The sequence below is a fragment of the Humulus lupulus genome, chromosome 6 (genome assembly GCF_963169125.1).
Source record: "Humulus lupulus chromosome 6, drHumLupu1.1, whole genome shotgun sequence".
Taxonomy (NCBI): Eukaryota; Viridiplantae; Streptophyta; class Magnoliopsida; order Rosales; family Cannabaceae; genus Humulus; species Humulus lupulus.
This window is the reverse complement of record NC_084798.1, coordinates 187,361,749-187,370,678: the sequence shown is the minus strand read 5'-3', so window position 1 is coordinate 187,370,678 and position 8,930 is coordinate 187,361,749. Positions and strand designations below refer to the sequence as shown.

Here is an 8,930-nt window from a genome sequence, read left to right as displayed (position 1 = left end):
TATATCATTTACAAGGAACTAAGTGTTTTAAGGATAAAGTACAATGAGGGTAAAACTATATTTTAGTCCTATCTCATTGTAGACTGTCTATAGAGGATTTAGTGAAAATTATGGTTGTAACAATATATAATTAATAGCGTATCTATATTTGTTACAGAGCGTTCTATGAATTCAAGAGTGCAATTTCGAGTCTATAGTGGAGTCACGAGGAATTAATAAGTTAGTAAATTTATTTGTTAGATTTATGATAACATATTGGAGCTTGATTTCATAGGCCCATGGTCCCCATTGTACCTTGGATAAAATCATCTAGATAGTCTCAATTAATTGATTTAATAATCAATTAGAATTATCAAAGTTGACCAGGTCAATTTTGGATAGTTTCACAGAGTTATGTAATTTTGAGAAGAAAAGAGAAATCAGGGCAGATTTATTAATTAAGATAAATTGGTATCTAAATTAATAAATAAGTTTAAATCAAGGTTCAAATTATAAATAATTAATTTGATAAATGATTTAAATGATTATTTAATTAATTAAATCAAATGAAAATAATACAGGCATTGATTTTAAGTCCAATGGGCTTATAATCAAATGAGAAATTTCATGGGCTTAAAGCCCATGATAATTTCGACCTAGGGCTTTAAAATGGCTATTATTTTATTTATTTTTTAATTAAATTAAATGGTCTAATTGAGTCTATAAAAGGAGTGCTTAGAGAGAAGTCAAACACAAGTTTGATAAGTCACACACTACAAGAAAAAATGCTTTTAATAGCAACGAAAATGTGTTATCAAAACATACGATAACACTTTCTGATGTGTTAAGACCGACTATGTTATCGTAGGTCAGGGTACTTTACATAACACTTTATCACTGTTATACAGATGTGTTATTGTACTGTCAACGATATCACAATTTCTGTGTTATTTTAATATATAGATAAGTGTTGAATTATGTTATTTATAGTCGATTATATAACACTTTTTTTGTGTTATACTACACTTTAGTATAACATTTTTTTGTGTTATACTACACTTTAGTATAACACATTTTTTGTGTTATACTATACTTTAGGATAACACATTTTTTTTGTGTTATGCTACACTTTAGTATAATACATGATAAGTGTTATACTACACTTTAGTATAACACATGTGTTATATTAGCTTAGAGAAACATAATCTTTTTTTACTTGCACAAAACTAGGAAAACAAATATGAAAGTTGAAGCCAAATAAGGTAACATAAATAGATTTTTATTAATCACTCAAATGTAATTACAATATTTAGCCTACTAGTCTAGGCTTAAGAAATCATATTACAACATGGTGGGTTGAATTAAACACTGAGCGCAAAACAGAGACAATATCTGTCTTCTTTGTGAAATTCTTTTTTATGCCAACCAATCTTTTGAGCTGCTGAATGGCAATTGTAATGGCAGCTCCTCCCATGAACCCAACAATGGCAGCATGGGATAGAAACTCAATCAAGAACCCCAATCTGAAAAAGGATCCAACCATTTTAGAGAAATATATAAAACATATAGAGTGCAGTTTTTTTTTTAATTGTCTTAAACCATAAGCATTGTTGTATAAAACTTATTCTTAACTTCATAAAGTTTCAAACTAAAATGAGCAACTCAACTATGATTAGCTTACCATTTCAATCTCTTTGCCAAGATGTTAACACCCATGGCCATTATAGTAGCACTATTAGGATTAGGAGATAATTTCCTGACCAAAGTGCAGATGATCTCAACAACCCTGGGCAAATGATAAGAGACAATAGCATTAACGTGGCAAGAAACAAAAATAACACAGTACAGAAGAAAAGAACAGTATTTACCACACTCAATGCCCATTAAAGCAAAACACACAGCCTAGCAGGTATTGCTGCAGAAGCTTTTAGTAAATTAGTATTGTGAAAACATCAGAAATCTAGATTAGTTTCAGTTAGATATCCCAGTTGCACAAGATTCTAAGTGTTCATCAGAAATCTAGATTAGTTTAAGTTAAATAGCATGTCATCTTCCTATAATATAACATGAATAATTTAGCAGTAATCAATATCTCTGTAGTCTCTAGAAAGCTAGATTTTCAGTTAATATCATACATAGAAGAAGACTTACAGTTAGACCAGGTTTAGTTTCTTTGGTGACTACATCGAGTCTCATATCCAAATTCTTTTCAAGACAAGATATTTCCAAATTCTACACAAGTTTTATGGAAAAGTATTAAAATAAGAACCTTAAGTGACAATTACTTCACTTTGTTGTAGTGATTATCTACACTTCATTGTTAAATTATGTAGTTTCTTAAAAAAAAATGCATATCTAGTATCACACACAGAAACCAACATTTAATTCAAAACTCAACCTTAAATGTTACAGTATGTTACTAGAGTGCAACAGAGAGCTGTGATGAACCTGTACTGAAGCAATAATCCCTAGTTCACCAAACCGGTTTGCAGTCCCAGGTGTAAGATGCTGGGCATGCTTAATCTGAAAATTAGCTCTAGTCATGCAAAAATAAGCATGGAAAGAAATATCAATATTAAAACTTTGCAATAAGAAACAGATTTTCTGTGGCACATAATAGGTGGCAAACTATAAATCTTGCACATAATAGATTCAATTGCTATTGCAAAGGCAGAAAACATAGAAACAAATGACCAAAACTTCAGACAAGAGAACTGCATGTACCATTAAACACCATTCTACATATAAAGAGCAGGTTAATTGCTAAGGCAATTGCTGATACGCAATTGCTGAACTAGCTGTAACATACACAACACAAAGTTCGTACACACTAAGAAGAGCAACAGCTAAAAGTAAAAGAACAGCAACAACTCTTGTAGATCAGTTTCAAGCAACTTGTTGATCACAAGTCACCCTAAGATTCAATTCTATTATCTATAAAGTCAACATTTTGAATTGGAAAAAATAATAAAATGGTGTCTATAATTGTGCCAAAGAAGCAGAAAAATCATGTATTAACTTTAGTTTATCAAATGAGGTTCAGATCATCTTGTGTCTGATTTCAGCCTCTAATAAAGTTCTTCCATTATATTATAAATCAAAGTTCATTGAAGCATAACACAACCAGAAAATCTTACGACAGTAAATTACAAATTATGAAATCTTTCAGCCTTTTGTTGTTGTTCCCATATGACAGTAAATTATGAAGCAATATAAAGGCCTTAATTACAAATTAGACTACTATTCCATTAGTAATGGGAATTCTCTTTGTATTTCAAACCCTTTCACCTTCAACTGAACAATAACATGCCCCAAAATATAACATAAAACATGTCACTTTTGCCAAAAGAAAAAAAGAAAGTTCAGCTATTAAAGATGAGAATCCTAAAATCTAGATTAATATGAGGAAAGCATCAAAGGATTTAAACAAAAATTGGGTCACGACTTGATTATCACAATTTCCAAGTCCGAGAGCTAAAACTAAGAAACAAGCAAAATAAAAGCCCAAAACTGGTGGTCAGCCAAAGCTGATTAAAAAAAAGCTACAATAATAACTCAATTTACTCATATGTCTGCATTTTTGCATTTTTGCAAAAGTGAAGTTCAAAGTGAGCAAAAAAAAGCTGCAAAAGAGAAGTTCAAAGTCAGCAAAATTACTAGTGGTATCAATTTGCATTTTTGCCAAACTTTACAATATTATTCACTAATCAACTTAAGTCAACACAAGGACATACCTTCAAGTCACTGAATGTATTGAATAAGATGCACATGGCAGTGACAAGGAACAACTCAAAGACAGCTTTTGTTACAACGAAAAAATACTTATAAAAACAGAAGACAAGGCATCATCAAGAGAGGACCATGCAATAAAGTTTATACAGCATGCTTTCAGATAAAAAAATACAAAGAAGAAGAACACTTTTGAACTATCCCTAAGTAAGAAGCAAACATAACAGAGCATATCAATTTCTGGGGTGGATGGTGTTGATACATATTGGTTTCAATCACCAGGTTGTTCATCACATATGCAGGAGGTGGAGGCAAGTTCCTTTCTGGTAGATAAACTGGAGGAGCCTAAACAATACACATAAGAAACAATATTACTACGCCCTTACTCACACTTAACCTGCCACTTGAGCATATATTTTATATTATATACTGAACACACATTCCACAATGTGTATTTTAATTCCATTGACATAGTAAAAATTTTAATTTATGATTAATGAGATTCCATAACCTAAACAGCAAGATTTACTTAATCTACCACTTGAGCATGCTGCTTTTGAATATTTTATATTATATACTGGACACATTCCACAATGTGTAGTTTAATATGCAAGGAACATTTATCAAAACAGAACAAGAGAACCATGTTATGCACACCCCTAATTATATTAATGCACACTAATCAAGTTATAAATATTTAAATAACTATTTACTGCCACTGGTACAAAAACAATACCACCACAACAACCATAACTAGGAACACATATAAGATCAAACAGTCATCTATACTTAAGCACCACAACTAATTAACAACTCTGTCGAGACCAACAGCTTAAAAAACTAGTTTGGTACAACTAACTTCTAGATTGAATTACTATTGGTTTGGATCAGAAGATCATATCCTACTTGCATAGAGTAAACAAAGAAGGTTCTAATTTCAAAGATTTGGAAGTCTACTAACATAAAAGAGAGCATGCTATATCCAAAATGAGCAAAAGAAGAATTTAGTTTTTATGTTTTCTTCACAATCAATGGACCATTAAGCTAATCAAACAGAGTATAATCAAATATAAGCTAATCAAACATTGGTTTGGTCATGTAAAATCCTGCTATAGAACCAGTGAAGTTCTCTTATTTTTTGAAATTAGAGCTCAATATAAGGCAAGCATCTATAATCAAATATTAAAACTAAACACAATAAATGAGGAAAAATATGGTCTAATATATGACAAGCACTTTCAACTTGCAAGCATCTTAAATCTAGTTAAAGAAAATTAAAAAATTAATTGTCCTTAAAGAAAACTATGGTCTACAATACTCACTGTTCTATCAAGAATAAATGCAGCTGTAGCACCAATTGTTGCACCAATAGAATCAGCAACGAACCCCAAAGGCAACCCAAATAGATAACCTCCACCAAGCTGTAAGAGAAAATAAATAGCACAAATAAAGCATTGATAAAAATAAAAAAAAATTAATACTAACAGATACACTTTCACACTTAAACCAAATAAGTTGACTAGACAGACTTTATTCATTCAGAGTTCTATTTTTTTGGAGGGGGGAAGATCACTGAACAGACAATTACATACTTTATTAAACAGACTATAAAGGTCCAAAATAATGTCATTGTTTTAGCTCTGCAATAAGAATTAGTGACTTTAACTTACTGTAAATATTGACTTGTTCTACTTCACAATACCAAAATCCATGGAGTCACATCACTAATACCACTTCTCCTAGCTAACTAGAATGAACTATAGAGATATTAAAACCGAGCACAAGTCTATATTATTAAACCACAAGTAAAGAACAAACAAATAAATAAAAAAGGCAAAAAAAATTATAATAATAAGTAAAAGAAACATACATGATTCTAGCACATTTTACTTGTAAACATTCAAAAAGAAGAAGACATTGTCAGGCAAATATCATAATTCAATAAAATGGCATGAAACCACCATTGCAATAGAAATAATGGCCACCCAAAGAACAGTCATGAAACAAACATAAAACACATTGATTGGAAATTCCAAATCAAACATAATTCAGCAAGAAATCTTACAAAACCAAAGAAGAAACTATGAAAGTCATTAATCAACAAAACTAGAAAAAAATAGTTGTAATAAATGACAAATCACCAAGCTCTGCAATAAGAATTAGTGACTTTAGCTTACTGTAAAGTGGCCAAAATGCATAATGTGTACCAGTAGGCTTGCAAGTTTTGAAAGTGCGTATGCATATGTATAGATAATTTTTATAAGATATGAAAGTTCCTGAAGAAAATTGACAAGGAAATTTACAGATAATCACACCAAGCCAACACACTTTTATCTTAATTATTTTAACAGACTTCAAATGTAACATTAAAAAAAAACAACAAGTGCATCAAATGAGGTCTGGACTTAACAGAGTAGCAATGTGTACTACTAGGAAGGATGAAGCAATGTGTTAAAGAAAATACAAGTCATTCAGGAATTCAAGAAAATACATAAAGAGTCAGCATGAAAATTGATACAAATATACTTTCTACAACAAAAAAATTAATTATGTTGCCTATGTAATCATATAAATTCTTTGTGATGGAACCAACCTTTGATGATGGCAGAGAAGAAGAGAGTTTTTCAAGAAGCAAGGGAATGACATATGGCTCAAGAAGAGGTGTTGATGAGAAAGCTACCTACAGAACAAAAAAATATTACAATTTGGTTATTTGTATAAACGTGCTCTTACAACCCTTGTAATTTATGGCAAGTATAAAAGTGCTCCTCCCAGCTTGTCTCAAGGCTCAAATCATCAAAAAAAAAAAAATTATGATAAATTTGGTTCAAGGACCAAAGAGAAATTACTCAATTGATTAAAAACACTCATAAGTCATCTTCACCAGAGATACCTATGCATCTTGTAACAGTTTTCTACTTCTATTAAATTTCTTATTGTGCTCACCAATTCCAATATAAATACATATATATACACATATATACTTTATCTTCCCTAAGGCAATACCCATATGCTAAACTAAGGAATAATATTGCAATAGGAATCCAGATAGAGAAAACCACTAATTGGAAACATGAAAGGGGGAAATCACAGCAAGAACAAATTAGAATAACTTAATAAAGATAATCTGGTCATGCAAAAAGATTCCATAGAACTATACGTGTAAATATTAAGGAATGATTTATAATTCAAGCAGATGAGAGAATGCCAAAAAAAAAAAAAAAGAAAGATAATTTTCTATTTTATGTGATAGACTAGACCATGAAATTTACAAGTGCTTTATGCCAATTACGGCATGGTTACCATGGGCATTACAAGTGCTCCATTGTTAGAATGATAAAGTTTGGTAACTAGAAGATCATAACAAAGAGCATAGATAAATTCAACACCTACAAATACTATAACAATGGAGCATCACATTCAATTACGGCATACCATTAGAGCCCTTGCAAGATCATCTCTTTTGACATCAGTGTCCTCTCCTTTTGGCTGGATAACGTTAAGAAGAAAAACATGTGAAAAGAAGTACAAAAACAAAAAGGATAGCACATCATAATCAATGATAGCATTCATCGCATGATCTGAATACTAACCAAAGAAACAAAAGCAAACCAAAAGGGAAAAGCTTGCTTAGAATTTTTTTGGTCCAGGTGAGTACCAGGCTGAAAATCAACAAAAAAGGATTAAGAATTTACTCACCATCTATTTCCAAAGAAAATTATATAAGTTCCTTTTCATACCTCAAATCTACGGAGCCAACACTTTCTTTCTTCTATCTTTTTCTTACTAAATAAACCAAGGGACAAAAATAAACAAAAGGAGAAAATTGAAAGTCACATTCACATAATTATGTTTTTCTCCTTATAGGTTGATTAGAAAATAAAACTACAGTATTAGCATAAACAGAACAAAAGCAAATAAATAAAAGTGCCATCTATTTGAGTTCAAATGGGTGAAATACTTACTCGCCTACAATGAGATTTATAGAATAAGAATATCAATGAAAAATGTATAAATGATGATAATACTTAGCGACAGAGATGGTACTTATCTAAGAAGAATAAGAAGAAACACATTGCCAGATAAAATTATATTGCAAATAAAACAAACTCACAAACGTACCTTGACGGAACAGTAATTTGCTCCCATTCTGAGCAATTGACCTTTTTGACATGCAGCCTTAAAATATTTGTTAGTCCCCTGAGCCAAAAAAGTATTAAGACGTGTAAGCAAATGAAAATTATGATCAAGGAAGAATATTGTTACTCTTAATGACTATAGCTCTGAACAAATTATCAACCACAACAGGAGAGAATCATTTAAAAATATGCTTTGTGCTTTCACCCCTTGAGCCCCAGTAATTTTAGAAGGAGAAAAGCACAAGAGAATAAAATTAAATCAAAGTGGAATCCTACTTGCTGATAAATTATTTCCATCAGCAAACAACAAATCATAAAGCAGAACAACCCTCTTAACAAAACAAACTGCTTAAACTTAAAGATATTTCACCTTAATCGTGGATCACTTGTACAAGGTGTAAAGAACCAACCTTGACCATAACTATAACCAGAGTAGATCAGCTGCGACGATCAATTAGAAGAGTTTAGCTGGTAAAATAAATAAGCATTGTGCCTTTTTTCCAGCAGGGTACATTTACATCAAGATACAAATATCCAAATAACAATTTTAGTTCTAAAAAATCATTGGTAATAGTCCATAATCACAAGACTTTTCACATAATAAGATAACAAACCAGACCTTATTAGAAATTGGTCCTTGTGCTAGGTAAGGTTTCTCATTACGTAAATGATGAAAGCCGTAAGCTACCTGAGCATCCATTCCTGTAATATAGATCCAAAAAATAAGGAGGCTTGTGTAGAATGATAAAAAATACAGCCCTGGTCTGCTTCATATAAAACTAAGAGGGAGCGAACCACACACACACACATATACTAATACAGAATAATTGTCAGCTCTTAGAAAATAAGAAAAATCCTAGTGAACTATGAAACTCATATTTTATATAACAATCATTATTAAAGATCCATAAAATATTATCGTTATTCTGTACAGCGTAACTAATTACACGGAAAGGTGACTAAATTAAAGACTTCCCAATAAAGGAATTTTTTTAAACTACTGCTACCAGTCACTCTTCTCTTCATGATTAATATTATTAAGCATGCTAATCAAACATTTATCAATAGATTACAAATGGCAAC

The 8,930-nt window shown here is 31.0% G+C and overlaps 1 long non-coding RNA gene across 5 annotated transcripts; it reads right to left on the bottom strand.

Annotated features, from left to right (window-relative positions):
- Positions 1–1,398: 1,398 nt before the first annotated feature.
- LOC133782833 (uncharacterized) lies at positions 1,399–7,570 on the bottom strand. Of its 5 annotated transcripts, none has more exons than XR_009870727.1 (7): positions 7,449–7,570; positions 7,302–7,370; positions 7,144–7,197; positions 6,302–6,388; positions 2,131–2,515; positions 1,661–1,765; positions 1,399–1,502 (listed from the first exon to the last, which is right to left on the bottom strand). It is a non-coding gene; the product is annotated as an uncharacterized LOC133782833 (long non-coding RNA). The 5 variants fall into 5 exon arrangements; XR_009870730.1 differs by having other exon boundaries at positions 2,378–2,515; positions 7,449–7,568; XR_009870728.1 differs by having other exon boundaries at positions 2,428–2,515; positions 7,449–7,564.
- Between the last annotated feature and the right edge of the window lie 1,360 nt (positions 7,571–8,930).